The 14,899-nt window shown below is 41.1% G+C and overlaps 1 protein-coding gene and 1 pseudogene across 3 annotated transcripts in view; both read left to right on the top strand.

Annotated features, from left to right (window-relative positions):
* SLC10A7 (solute carrier family 10 member 7) overlaps nucleotides 1-14,899 on the top strand; it is a 294,204-nt gene that overhangs the window by 222,818 nt on the left and 56,487 nt on the right. The window lies entirely within an intron of this gene.
* On the top strand, nucleotides 12,031-13,361 carry LOC138175133 (AP-1 complex subunit sigma-1A pseudogene; annotated as a pseudogene).

Below are 14,899 nucleotides of genomic sequence, written 5' to 3'. Positions count from 1 at the left end.
AGAGAGAGAGAGAGAACGAGAGTTCCTAGTGTGGCTTATGAGCATCACCTGCTCCTCTGACCACACAATAAGACATTTCTGGGGAGAGGCATCCTGTGCACTATTCTGAGCTGAAGTTGAGTGCAATTCATCTTTGTACCCAGAGATAGTGATCTGAACATGCTGCTGGCTGGGACTGTGTCACCTACCTTAGAGGTGCCCAGGGTTGTGGCACCTGAGAGGAGTGAGGGCTTTGTAACTCACCCTCCAGTCCTGAAAATTATTCCCTCCCCACCCCCACCTCCAGATATAGATACCAAGCATTTTCCTCCTTGTTTTCATAACCTCAGTGAGCTTTCTCCTTTGAATTTGTGATAGCTAGTTTTCCCATCTGGGGGTACAGGATGGGACTGAATATTCTGTGACCTCTCTTTCTGAGGAACATCCAGGCTTAAATTTGTAGTGTGTCCCCAAAATTCCTATGTAGTTGTAAACTTCAATAGCTTCATAAGCTTTAATCATCTTATTTTAAGCTCCATTGGCTTATTTTAGGGATACCCCCATTTAAAGCCATATAATAGGTTTAGGGCAGGAAGAAACCTTAGCTGTGATTTTATTCAACTTCCTCATTTTGTAGATGAGGAAACTAGAGGGTCAGAGAAGTGATTTCTGAGGTCATACAGAGAAATAGAAGACTCAGGTCCTCGGTTTCCATTTCTGGGGCTCTTTTCTACACTGAGCCTCCAACTCATTGGGCTGCTATCAAAATAAGTAAAAGATGTTTGTCTTTGTATCCTAAATGCCAGTTGCATAGTAGGTTAATAATATGATTGTTAATAATCCTTATAATGTTTATAATAAAACTTAATAAATGATTGTTCAATTATTCCTCTTATCAGCATTCATTTAGGTGAAGATGTTTTTAAGTTTTGAAAAATTAAGTTAATTTCTATGAAATAACTTGGTTGAGGGGGCAACTGTATACATATATACACATATATACACACTACATATACACACAAAATATATGTGATATATGCTGTAATAACAAAACAAGATGTTTATATGTTGACATTTTCTAAGCTGGTTATTTAACTGAGTCTACAGTCTGATTTGCTTTTTAATGATTTTACCTCAATGCAGAGCCAGCCATTAAGGTATTAGCTTATGCAATCAGTTTACTTCTGTGCTAAATCTTCATTTCATGCATATTACATGGGAACTGGTAGAATAGAATGGGAGGAGACTTGAAATCAGATTGTGGAGAATAAGAGGATGTTTACCCCCTAAGGGTAGAGAGACTTTTTTATTTCAAATATTAATTTGTATTTTCAGATACTATATTTATTTTGTATGCATTTTGTTTTTATTTATGTGGGTACGTGTTGTTCCCCCTCTTCCCATTCCCACCCCCAGTAAATTGTAAACTTTGTGAAAGGTGAGACTGTTTTCTTTTTGTCTCAATGTCCCTAGCACCTAACAGAGTACCTCACCACAATGGAGCCTTAATAAATGTTTGATGGATTGAATTAGAATGCTTGAGAACTAGGGATATCTCAAGGGTCTGTATCATAAGATCACAGATTTAGAGCCAGAAAGAACCTTTAAGGCCATCTAGTCTAACCTCTTTTTACAAATGAGGAAACTGAGGCATGGTGTGGTTAAGTGATATGCCCAAGATCACATAAGTTAGTGACAGTGGCAGGATTTGAACCCTGGTCCTCTCATCATGTACATTGCCCCTTCATATTTCTATGTCTATTTGTGTGATCTGTGCAGGTGGAGCTATATAAAGGTAGATGTATAGGAAGGCGAGTCCCAGACCCACCACTTTGTCCCCCTCTAGTCACAGGGTTCAGGCTGCCCATTTTATTAAAGTGGCCTCCATGAGTCTGTCCCTGATTTCCTAGCAAGAGAGAGCTTTGATATTAAGCATTCCACAATGTATACATCTATCTTATTTTTCCCTGAGTTGGGGCCTAATGAAAGCTGGGGCCAATCATCAAGGGTGAATTATTAAATACAATAATGTTTTAATAGCTGAGAAGAGATACAAATAGATGAGAAGCCTGTGGCTAATGGATTTCACTGGTAGGAGATAAAAGGCTGATTACGCAGCAGAGAAAATGAAGACCGAGTGCATTAATGGCAATTTACAGGTCAGCTCACTTACATGAGTGATTTAAAATGCACCATCTGTTTTCCAGCTGGGTGTTTATAATGATAATTTTTTATGGGAAATCACCATCTCGTTCATCTAGTAGGAAGGATAGCTGATTTACGTGACTAAAGAATTCATCGCCCAATGGGCAACCTGCTAGTATATAGACCAGTCTGCCTTGTATACAGAGAAGCTGGTCCTTGGACAGCTGGCAGACAGTCTTTTTCTGGGCCTGTATTCAAAGCCCTTCCAATTTAAGTAGTATCTTCTGGATCTTGCACCCCATTGGCATCGCCTCTGAGGTCCTGACATCACCTTCATGCCATGATGAGATGTCATGGCATGACAGATTTCATGGAAGGATAGTTACTCTTCCAAATGTTTCTGAGTCAGTCCGAATTCAACTTTGTATTTTTGAAAGTTCCAGTATATACAACATCTTTCCTTACCAATATACCACAAATCCCTCCCATGATAAATAGTTTTAAAAATCTTAATGAGTTGAATCTCTGGTCCTGGGTGATAGAAGAAAGTGTCATGGAATGTCTCTGAATCCATTGTCCTAGAACCTAGCACTAAGCAATTCCACACTTTGGGCTAGGAGATGGAGTGAAGAAAACAGTCTTACCAGGTGAGTAGATTCCAGAACCTTGAGGCTGGGTTGGTTCTAGAGCCATCGTGGGAATGAAGGGCCAGCCCTAGGTTGAGAGTCTGATCTGAAGTCACTGGATCTGAGTTCATTCATTCTAAAGGCAGGGCTTCTTAAACTTTTTTTGTGTCCTGGACCCCCCTTGGGCAATCTGGTGATGCCTTTGGATCCCTTCTCTGAATAATATTTTGAAATACATATAATAAAATACATAGGATCATAAAGGAAGCCAATTATATTGAAATATGTTTATTAAAAAAAAGTTTTAAGCTCACAGGGCCCAGATTCTTAATCTGAGGTTCATAACCCCGATCCTAAAGACCCCCTAAACCTCATTTGAATCCCCAGAGCAATCAGAAAAATACTAAGCTTTTTATTGGCCAAGATAGACCAGAATTCTTGAGCTTGTTTCAAATCATGCCAAACTTTCCACCCTGCTTCTTCAGTCTCCCCTCTGAGGCACCCGCTGTACCTGCTACATGCTGCCCTGGACAGTCAGCCACCTCATCACCCCCTGCTTCCCGTGGTTCAGGATTATTTGGGACATGTTTTCCTGAAAGGTATCCTTAGCCTCTTTTATCATTCCTTCTCCACATCACAGGACCATTCCATCTGAACTTAGAATGAAGGATGATGTATTTGGCATAAGTACTTCATAGTAATAGAGAAAGAAATAGAGAAAAGGCAAATGGAAACATTCTTAAAGTCAGACATCACTCATTAAATTAAATCAGGACCCCTTTTTTACCCCTAAATTCAATCATTCTAGAAGTCTACAATCCTACTAATTGTTTGAGCCATAGCATAGAAAAAAACACTTTAAACTTGAGATTTTCAAGATGTTCATGTAGTTTCATTCCTTTAATAGAAAGATAATCTAGGTATGAACAAACAGTTTTTAAAGGAAGAAATGCAAATTGTCAGCCATATAAACTACCTCCATGTAAATTAAAATAACTCTATGGTTTCTCCTCCTATTCATCAGATTGTTGGACATGATCAAAGATGGAAGCATTCACTACTAGAGGAGCCAAGGGAGGAATTAGGCTCCAATACACTGTTACTGGAGCTACAAATCAGCCCATTTTGTGTTGTCCAGTTGTTTTAATCATATCTGACTCTGTGATTTCATTTGGGGTTTCTTGGCAAAGATAGTGGAGTAGTTTGCCATTTCCTTCTCCAGTTCATTTTACAGATGAGGAAACTAAGATGAACAGGGTCAAGTGACTTACCCAGGGTCTCACAACTAATACGTGTCTGAAGCCAGATTTGAACTCAGGAACATGAGTCTTTCTGACTCCAGACCCAGCATTCTATCCACTGTAGTATCTACCAGCTCTTCTGGAAAACTATTTGTAATTTTCTAGTCACATACCCATTTGACCCAAAATCCTTCTACTGGACATATACCCTGAGTAGGTAAGTGACAGAAATAGTGCCCCCATGAACAGCAAAATATCCTTAGCATCTTTTTTTGTGGGAGCAAAAAAAAAAACCTGGAAACAAAAATAGGTGCCCATCAGTTGGGAAATGACTAAACAAATTGTGGCAGATAGTGGTGCTATTAGAAATTTTGCATATGAGGAATTCTGAGACATGAAATGATATAGAGCAAAGTTAGCTGAATCAGAAAATTACATTGATGTTAACAAAAAAGAATTACTAAAAAGTGGTTCTCTTAGTTAACCCTCAAGGACAATCTCTTGAAAAACTGCTCGTGAAACACAACCTCTCTTCTTTAAGTGAAGAGGTAGGGGAATGGTGGGTGCAGAATATCGCCCACAACATCAGACATTGTCGCTGTTTCCAGCTGCTTTGCATAACTGTTTTTCTTGAGTATGAGGGAAGATGTGTGTGTGTGTGTGTGTGTGTGTACAAAAATGTTATGTAAAACCAAAGACATCAGTAAAACTTATTCTGAGACATTCTATGATAGGGTAGCTTATTTGCCACCGAGTTGTTCTGAATCATTCTTAGAAGAGCTGCAGTTTTTGCAGCATTAGTCTGCAGATGCCCCTTTGCTGTTTGTGAACATGGACCTCAGCAGCCCTCTCTCCAGGCTTTGTCAGTTCATAGAATCTGGAGCAAACTTGGTCAGAGATGTAATTAACAGGGTGCAGTGTGCCAGATCAGGTAGGAGAGGGATGCTGAGGAGGAGACCCCAAAGGACGGCTGCCTCAGAAGTGCCCTCCGTGAGGAGAGCCCTCAGTGCCAGAATCGGACTTGCCATAATTGACATAAGCTGCTTCTTTGGATTCTGTCATCGGTCCTGTAGCTACGGTCAGTCAGTGGATGCCCGGGTCTCCTCAGGGAGCTTCCTGAAGCTGTGAAGTCTGCCCTGGCATCCAGAAGAAAGGAGATCAGCATCTGGTGTAAGGTGGCAAAGGAGGGTCTAAGTATAAGACCCACTTGTTTCTTATGCAGGGATGATTTTAACCAAAGCAGAAGTAAATGCATCGCCTCGATCCTCATTCTTCATATTTTAATCAGGAATCTGTCCTGGCTTCTATTGTTAACTCCAAAGTGAGCGTGAAAGAAAAAGCCCAAGCAAATAAATAATTTGGTGCCTGTGGCTGATGTGGCAGGTCCTAGATAAGCTTAGATGGCTCAAGGATTCTGCATGAGAACTGAGGGGCATTTATGGGACTAATTCTGCTGACCTTTGAAAATACACTATGTTAAAATACACTTTGAAAATACACTGTTAAATTTTTTTTTTTTAAACTGTCTAGCTTTTAACTTCCCCTTTTTGTCCAGTCTGTGATTACATGTAGGAAACTCCTAATGTGTAAACTCCCTTTTTTCCAATGCAGATTAGTAAACCAATCTGTGACTGAAGAGTCTTAGCACTTAGCACTTACCTGGTGCCCTGAGAGATGAGGTGACTAGCACAGGGTCCCATAGCCAGCACGTGTCAGAAGCAAGATTTGAATCCAAGTCTTTCCCAACTCCAGCACATGGGAGCACCCATATGAAGCAGTTGCTTGGTAAATACTCACTTGGATCTCAGTTTGCTGTGATTTCTGCCGTCCTGCTTTGTGTTTGCAGTACTGTCATCATGCCCTGGCTTTTGTTCTCCTGGCTCTGATTGCGTTTTCTGCAGCGCTTCATACAGCTCTCCCCATCTTTTCCCTGATTCCTCATAGTCTTAAGTTCTTATGGTCCCAGTAACTTTCTATCACATTCACGCGCCATAATTTGTTCACCCATTCCCCAGTTAATGGGAACCTACCCTGTTTTTTGCTGCCACTCAAAGTTTCAAGCAGTGATGCTGAACAGAACAAGAAAGGGAAAGAATTTTGTGGAAGAAGGGTTTGAGCAAATAATCTAACCCTTCTGGGTTTTGATTTCTTCGTCTATAAAATGAAGGATTTGGACCAGTCAATCACTAGACATTTATTAAGTATCTGCTATATGCCAGGCATTATGCTGAACACTGGGAATATAAGGAAAGAGACTCGGTGTTTATTAAGCATCTACTGTGTGCCAGGCATCATTCTGAGCACTGGGATACCAGGAAAGACAGTCAGCATTTATTAAGCACCTGCTGTGTGCTAAGCATTGTGCTAAGCACTGGGGATACCAAGAAAGATAGTCAGCATTTATTAAGCGTCTGCTGTATGCCAGGCATTGTTCTGAGCACTGGGGATATAAGGAAAGAGACTTGGCATTTATTAAGCATCTACTGTGTGCCAGGCATCGTTCTGAGCACTGGGGATACCAGGAAAGACAGCATTTATTAAGCACCTACTGTGTGCTAAGTATTTGGACTATAAAGAAAGACTACCAAGCAATCAACATGTATTAAGTCCCCGTTGTGGGCCAGGCTTTGTGCTGAGCACAGGGGATTCATAGACAGGCAGAAGGTAGCCCCTGCTCTCGAGGGGCTCCTGTCTGATGGGACCCAATGACCTCAGGTCCCTTTCTCCTCTGCTCCTCCTACGTCTCTTCCATCCACAGCCCCTCCTCCCTCTTTTCCCTCTTGGATAACATGGGCATGACCTTGCCCCAGAGGGTTGTTATAAAGGTCATCTGAGGCAATAAAGTGTGTGGCTTTTTTTAAGGCAGGTAAATGTTAGCAACTGTTATTATTTTCTTCCTGCTATAGATCTCCCTCTTCTGGCTCCATTTCTAGAGAACCCAGAACTGGGTGGGGGACAATTAGGAAGGATTTAACAAAACAAGGAAAGAGTTCTACATGTATAAGAATATTTATAGCAACTCTTTGTAATAGCCAAGAACTGGAGACAAAAGGCATCCCCTCCTATTTGGAAGTGGTTATATATAGTATATGAATGTAATAGAATATTATTGAGCCATAAAAAATTTTGAAATAGACCATTTCAGGGGAAACCACAAAGATTTTTATAACTGCTAGAAAGCAAAGTGAACTAGAATCATTTTTGCCATGATAAAAACATTATATTAAAAGAAAGCTTTGAAAGAATTTAATAACTCTAATTCACGGGGCAGCTAGGTGGCGCAGTGACTAAAGCGCAGCCCCGGAGTCAGGAGGACCTGACTTCGGTTCCGGCCTCACTTAACACAAAAAAAACTAGCCATGTAACCTTGGGCAAAAAAAAAAAAAAAAAAAAACCCTCTAATTCACACAACAATAAATCATGAGTCCAAAAGCATGAAGATAAAACTCACCTGCAGACAGGTGGTAAACTTAAAATGCAGAAAGAGACATTTTCAGACTTAGCCAACAATGGAATATGGTTTTGCCAGACTATGCTATTTAGCTATGTATTGAGAATTTTATTTTTCAGATTTGTTCTTTTTATTTTCTAAATTAGAGGAGGGAGGATTAGGGTCTGTTTTTTTTTTAACTATCATCTAGGCCAACCATCTCTTTTCAGCTAAGGAAACTGAGGCCCAAAGAGAAAAAGTGGCTTGCTTGCCCAACACAGGTAGCAAGTGTCAGAACTGTGGTTCAGAACCAGGATGTCATAGCTGCTGAGGGGCATAATTAATGTTGTTCAGTCCTTTGGTTCTTGCCCATGGAGAGACATCGAAAGGTCATTTTGTTGTGGTGGTTGTTTTCTACCAAGCTGTTTTTCTCTGACATTCTTCATTGCTTAAATCCTATATTAGTCATAGAGGAAAAGGCTGAAGCTGCAATTTTGACTGCCTAAATTGTCAGCCAGTTGTCATCATGGTGACTGATATTAAATGAATTCAGGTCCAATTTTAGGCAGAACATAAATCCTTGGCAACTCAGATCTTCCTGACTCTAGGCTTGGTGGTCTACCCACTGCACCACCTACCTGCCCAGCTTCTGCAACAAGGGGTCTTAATGATTTTGTGTGTCACAAAAAAATGACTGCTCCTTGAGCAGTAAGCCTCGTGAAGCCTATGAACTCAGTTTAATGTTTTTAAATGCATAAAATAAAACACATAGGATTACAATAGAAACCAATTATAGTCAAATGTAGTTTTCAAAATCTGAAAGAAAAAAAAATAACAGGTTCATGGACCCCAGGGTGTCCCTATTCTAAAGGATCCTGCCAGCTGGAGAAGGAAAATGCAAGCCACTCCAGTATCTCTGCCAAGAAAACCCCAAATGGGGTCACAAAGAGTCAGGCACGACTGAACAACAATACCACCAGTTGTAGAAGGTAGTGTCTGAGCTGAGCTGCAAAGAAAGCTGGAATTAGAGTTTTCATGCATTTGGAGTGAGGAAGAAAAGGACCTTTCCAGATTACAGTGAAAATAAGACACAGAAATTTAGTTTGGAAGAAAGAAAGATTGGAAAAGGAATCCCTAAGCATCAGGAAGGAGGAGGTGGACGCTGGCTACAACAAAGGATTTTGGTGGCTGCACAATCTCCTTGGTGTCCGAGCTGATCACAGAGCATTGTTGGCTCGCCCTCCCTCTTATCCCATAGCCAGTCTCCATTTCTCCGATCACATTTTCATTAGTGGTATGTTTCAGCCTCCTCACATTGACCATAAGCTTTCCTTTCTCCTTTGGCCAGTTGGTTATTGGAGGGCACAATTAAGCAGTCATTTAAGAGTCAGTTAAGGAGAAGAAATCTCTTAAGAGGCTAAAGGGGAGCCAAAGAATTTTTAAAAACAAAAGACATTGTAAAAAAAATAGTAAATTTACAAAAAGAGAGTATTAATTCTCTATAGTTAGGGAGAATGGAAGAGCGTATTTAGGGGAAAGGGGTGGAATGGAGTGGAGGACAAGATCTTTTTAGATCATCCTAACCTGTGAATATTTTTACTGGGATGATTTTTGCTGTTGGAGTTGCAATAATAGGCAAGAAGTAATCCAAAAAATGAATGAAAAAGAAAAAAATTAAGAAGCAAACATTAATGTATACTACTTAAGGATACTCTACAAGGTGAGCTCTGTATTAGACCCTGGCTAGGTCTTAAAAAGAAAAGATTTGCCTGGGGGGGGGGGGGGGGGGGGTGGGAGAAGGATGAGGGAAATCAAAGGCAAAAGATCTCAGATATACCCCTTATCTTGACAAGAGAACAGTGAGACATGATGACCCTGAGACAGCAGCCTCAGGGAATCATATACCCAGAGACATCTGAGATGAAATCACATCCAGCACTTAGTTAAGGAAGGAAGATAGTCAGTCAAGAGCTAACATGCGTGATGGATCGTGCCCTGGGCACTGGCTTTACTTTTCGGTAACATTTAGTAACTGAAGCAGTTTAGGCAGTAATCCACATACGTGCTTACAGGGTCTCAGATCTGGACCAAGAAGGATCATCATCCCCTCATTTACAGAACAAGAAACTGAGGCCTTGGGAGTGGCTTTCCACAGGTTACATAAATAATAATCAGCAGAGGTGAGATTTGACCCCAGAAGACTTTTTCCCTTCTTTCCACATAGGAATATATATCTTCTTCTCATCTCTAATTATAAATTCTTCTGTGGATGATAATAATAATTTTTGTAATTATAGCCATAATTCATTTCCATAGTGTTTAGGGTATGTGAAACATTCTCACAACAAGCCTGTAAAGTAGGTACTATGAGTTAATACTTGTCTTTTCTATGACTAACATCTTCCTTTGCACATAGTAGGTATTCCTGTTTCACAGATTTGGAAACTGAGATTCTACAAAGTTAAATTAATTCCCCATTTTCACAGAATTAGTGAGCATGAGATTTAAACCCAGTCTCCCAGCCCCGCGTTCAGCTGTCTCCATGATTATGAGACCATAGACCCTAAATGTCTCCTCTCTGGGAGTGGTTTCAGGTAGAAAATAAGCATTATAACATTTGCTTGGTTGACATTAGATGATGTCTGGGTGCCCTAAAATTAGGGAGTCTATTAGAGGAGTCACAGCCTCTGTAGGGTCAGTGTAGGGAGCAAGCAACCTATGAACTTGGCACAACAGTAATAATAACAAATAAAGGCTAGCGTTTATATATATTTACATGATGAAGCTGAGGTTGACAGATGTTAAGTATATTGTCTAGGATCAGACAGCCAATAAAGGTCTGAGGCAGGATTTCAACTCAGAACACTAGATTGTCTGTAGTGCCACCCAGCTTTTTCTGAGGGCCCTTACAGAATTCATCAGTGCCTGACTTGTGCATGCAACAAAGCACTTTCTAGTACTTCTTAATCCTTGTTCTGTGAATAATCTCAAGGGGGAGAAGGTCACAAGAATCCATCCATGCACTGATGCCTGGGTTATCCTTCATCCCACGTTTACATATACAGATCCTTAAGAACCATGCTGAAGACAAGCCAGAGGCAGATTATTACTCATTCATTGAGCTTTATGGCAGCTGTAAGTGGTCCCAGCCAGGCCATAGAGAAAGTAAGCTCTCTTGATCAGTACAGAGAAGGATGGGAAGACATATGAACTGATGCAAAGTGAGGTAAGCAGAACCAGGAAAATAATAATACAAAATGACTGCAACAACAGAAGTGGAAAATATAGCTGCCACAAAACATTCAGACAAGACAAGAAAGATGAGAAGACGCCTCCCCCAGTATCTTTGCAGAGGTTCAGGCCCACAGTTGTAGAACTTTGCCATTCATATTATGTTTTTTATGCATCAATCAGTATTGCTGAATGTTTTTCTTTTCATGTTTTTCTTTTTTTTTAATTAAGGATGACTCTTTGGGAGTGGGAAGGGTCCAAATCGAGGCTATATCAAAAACCCCAAAGTGTCAATAAAAATCAATTTTCAGAAAAGAAACTAAGTAGTTTCAGAGACCCTGAGGCAAAATGGGAGGATGGAATTCTTAAGGCAAAATGTGGGAGCAGGGAGGGGATTGGGAATCAGAGGACATGGGTTCTAATCATGGTTCTGGTGGGAGGACTGTGTCAGGATGGATAGTGTGCTGGGCTTCAATAGAACCTGGCATCAGAGCTCACTTGGGATTGTTATATTATCTGTGTGAGCCTGGACAAGTCACTCAACCTTTCTGTGGCTCAATATCCTCATTCTGTCATTTGGGGATAATTTTAGCTCTTGCCTCAGGGTTATTGGGAGAATCAGGAGAAGATGATATGTATGTAAAACAGTGCAAACCTTAAAGTTCTATGTTGATGTCAACCAGGTAATCATCCAAACTTTCCGAATCTCAGTTTCTTCAAATGTAAAATAAAAAGGTTATACTAAGCCATCTCCAAAGTCACTTCATCTCATGATTCTATGCATTTTGAATCAGTTTTTTATGCTTTTGCACAAAATAAATTTGGGACCCTGGCCAAGAACTGAATGAGTGGAAGAGAGCAGCTTGGATTACACTTGAGAAATTGTTAGTGCTTTCAGTACTTATAGTCTTCGCTGGGACACACAAACCTACATAAAATAGTAGTCACCTAGTGGCTATAAATAAACTGCAATAAATTGCCAACAGTGTTGCACATACAAGAAGTGGCATCACAGATACCCAGAAAATGAAGAGAGCTAGATTTGTAATGAGAAGACCTGAGTTCAAATTCTGGCTCAATTTCTTATTGTCTCTTTGAACATAGGCAAGGTACTTAACTTCTCTTGGACTAGTTTTCTTCATCTATAAAATTAGGTGGTTGATTTGGATTACCTAATAAGGCCCTTCCAGCTCTCATTCTATGATCCTGTAACTTCAGTGAGGGGAAAAAAAAACCTCCAAGGTCATGATATAAAACCAAAGGATAACAGATGAACAGCCTGAATGTTGCACAAAGATTCATATCATATTAAGACTCCTAGAGAAAAAGGGGTGGGGCTGGGGTCCTGTGGCTAAGGAGGAGGGGGTAGGGGAGGGGGCGGGAGAAGGGGGGGGTAAGAAAAGGGAAAGAGAGGAAGCGGAGCCGGCCCGTATGGTGGCCGAAGGGTACGGTACGCCGACGCGCTGTGCCAGAGGCTGCAGGATGATGCGGTTCATGCTGCTGTTCAGCCGGCAGGGGAAGCTGCGGCTGCAGAAATGGTACCTGGCTATGTCAGACAAGGAGAGGAAAAAGATGGTTCGAGAGCTTATGCAGGTCGTCCTGGCCAGAAAGCCCAAGATGTGCAGCTTCCTGGAGTGGAGAGACCTCAAAGTTGTCTATAAGAGATATGCCAGCCTCTACTTCTGCTGCGCCATTGAGGGCCAAGATAATGAGCTCATCACACTGGAACTGATCCACTGATATGTGGAGCTCCTGGACAAATATTTTGGCAGTGTATGTGAACTGGACATCATCTTCAATTTTGAGAAGGCCTACTTCATCTTGAATGAATTTCTGATGGGTGGTGATGTCCAGGATACCTCTAAGAAAAGTGTGCTAAAGGCCATAGAACAAGCAGATCTACTACAGGAGGAAGATGAGTCACCTCGAAGTGTCCTTGAGGAGATGGGTTTGGCATAGCTTCCCATCCCAATGGGAGATACATTGCAGGGTTGCCATGCCTTTGGCAGACATGGCTGGTTGCTTCAAAGTCCACACACATTCAGATCCCTTTTCCCTGTGGAATACCTTTCCCCTACTCTCTCAGTTTCTCTTGGAGAGAGTTGTGGACTGGAATCCTTCAAACATTCCTTCTTTCTCTGATTCTCATCACTTTCTGTTCCTTCACTTTTTCCAGTTGATGTTTGAGAAATTGGATGTGTAGAGAAAGACCGTGACCAAGAAGAGAGGGGTTATAGTGTATGTTTCTCTCTCTTTTCCCATCCTGAGAACTGACTTTACCCAAACCTTATTTCATTCTCACATACTCTGTAAATATATAAATATGTCAGGTTAAATGGAAATTGTTTTCAGCCCTCCACCTACCCAAAGAAAAATAACATACCTCCATTTCCTCCCCCTCCCTACTCTTATCAGCCAGGCCTTCATCCTTTCCTAGGGAAAGGAATCTCTAGTATATTAAGGAGAGGTGTCTCTTTCCTTACATCTCTCACCCCTACCCCACCTCTCAGGGTGGGTTTGAACTGTAGGAAAGAACATAGCTAATTTTTAAAATCTTATGACTTTGAGAGAAGGGATACAGGAATGCTTGGGCCTGTTGGGAACTCAGTGGAACCCCAAATGCTCTAATTTAGGGGGAGGAAGGGAAGAAGGGTGTCTATCTGTCTCTGTTTCCTTTCTTCCTGAAATAAAAGGACTGTCATTTCTGGATTTTCTGCTTATGGTATTAGTAGCTCACAAGGCTATACCACTTCTAAGGTTCACAAAAAGACTTCCTCATAAGGGAATGATGCAGGTGTCAGTATCTCTATCTTATAATTAAGAACTTGCCTGAGGTCATTCAGAAATTGAATAGCATTGGAACCCAGGTCACTAGTCTAGGTTTCATACCCCTCTCCTTGTCCATTTTCCTGTCCTCTCCATCAGCGTCCCTTTGGGGAGATGAAAACCCTCTGGAAGTGGTTTCCTTATCCCAAGAGTCTCATCTTGTGGGAAGAAAGCTAAAGGGTTCAGACTCACCTCTTTAGGCTGCGTTTGGAGAGTTGTAGGTGCCAAGGTCTTTCACTTTTCCCCCCACCTCCCTGTCACACACAGAATTCCCCTCCCATCTATGTGGCTTCTGCCCAGGTGGGAATAGAAAAGGAAAATTAACTCTTACTACACCCAGGAAAGATTAAGGTTGAGGTGAGTTAAGTCCCTAAAGTATAATTTGATTGAGGCTTGATGGGATTGCCTCCTCTGCCTCATCATACATATCATGCTTTTTGCCTAGGGTAGGAAGGAGAGGAAAAAAAGTGCTGAATGAGAAGAGAGTAGGAAGGTAGGTGGCTGATATTCCCTCATCCTCTTGAGAGGAAGTGGGGGGGGGGGTAAATAAAAGAGAAAAAGTCCTAATAAAAAAAAAAGACTCCTAGAGCAGGCACTCCCAGCATCCAGGGGGCTTCAGAAACAGGACAAGGGGCATATGGGAGTATATGATTCTACTGAATTCTTTCAGTGGTAGTAGTATGGCTGAAAAATTCTGTGTTTTGGAGAGGGGTGGGTGGTCAGGAAAGAGAGGAGAGTGTTTGATTGCCTCTGAAAAATTTGAATGAGACATTTGAAGGAATGATCACTCTTGGCCAAAACTAAGTGAGGTTTGACTCTGAAACCTTTTTCATTTTGAGCTGGAAAAAGTCAATGACAGTGATCCAGTGAAAGACAAGCCAAGTGTAATTCTTACAGCAAACTCCAGAAACTGGATGTATGTGAAGGTTTATAGAAAGCCTATGGCAGTATAGAGATTGAAAGTGGTTGGGCACCCCTGATGGCCTCCCATGTAAGAGATACATGGACAAGAGTCACTCAGGTTAGGGAATTGTGGTTGGCACAGGTGGAGAGCATTCCTAGAGCAGGGAAGTGGATTTGATTTTAATGTTGTCTCCCCATTAGTTTGTAAGCTCCTTGAGGTCAAGAATTGTCTTTTGCCTTTTTTTTTTTATTCCTGGCACAAAGTAGGCACTGAACAAATATGCATTGATGGATTGATGGATGCAAGTTGAAACATTAAAATATAAATTTCAAGAAGTACACCAAGTGTGGGAAGTAACATAAATTTTTGCTATTTGTGGTGTTTTCAATAAAGGTTCAAAGAGATGATTCAGAATCCACTATCTGAACAAGTTACTAAATTTTTGTTACCCAAACATCTGGTTTAACAGCTGGCAGACAGACTGCTTTGCATTAAATTTAGAAAATTGAAAGTAACA

The sequence above is a fragment of the Petaurus breviceps genome, unplaced genomic scaffold (genome assembly GCF_028583685.1).
Source record: "Petaurus breviceps papuanus isolate PSGF00001 unplaced genomic scaffold, PetGlider_PUasm1.0 76, whole genome shotgun sequence".
Taxonomy (NCBI): Eukaryota; Metazoa; Chordata; class Mammalia; order Diprotodontia; family Petauridae; genus Petaurus; species Petaurus breviceps.
Note: the sequence above shows the minus strand (reverse complement) of the source record. Positions and strands in the feature narration are given on the sequence as shown.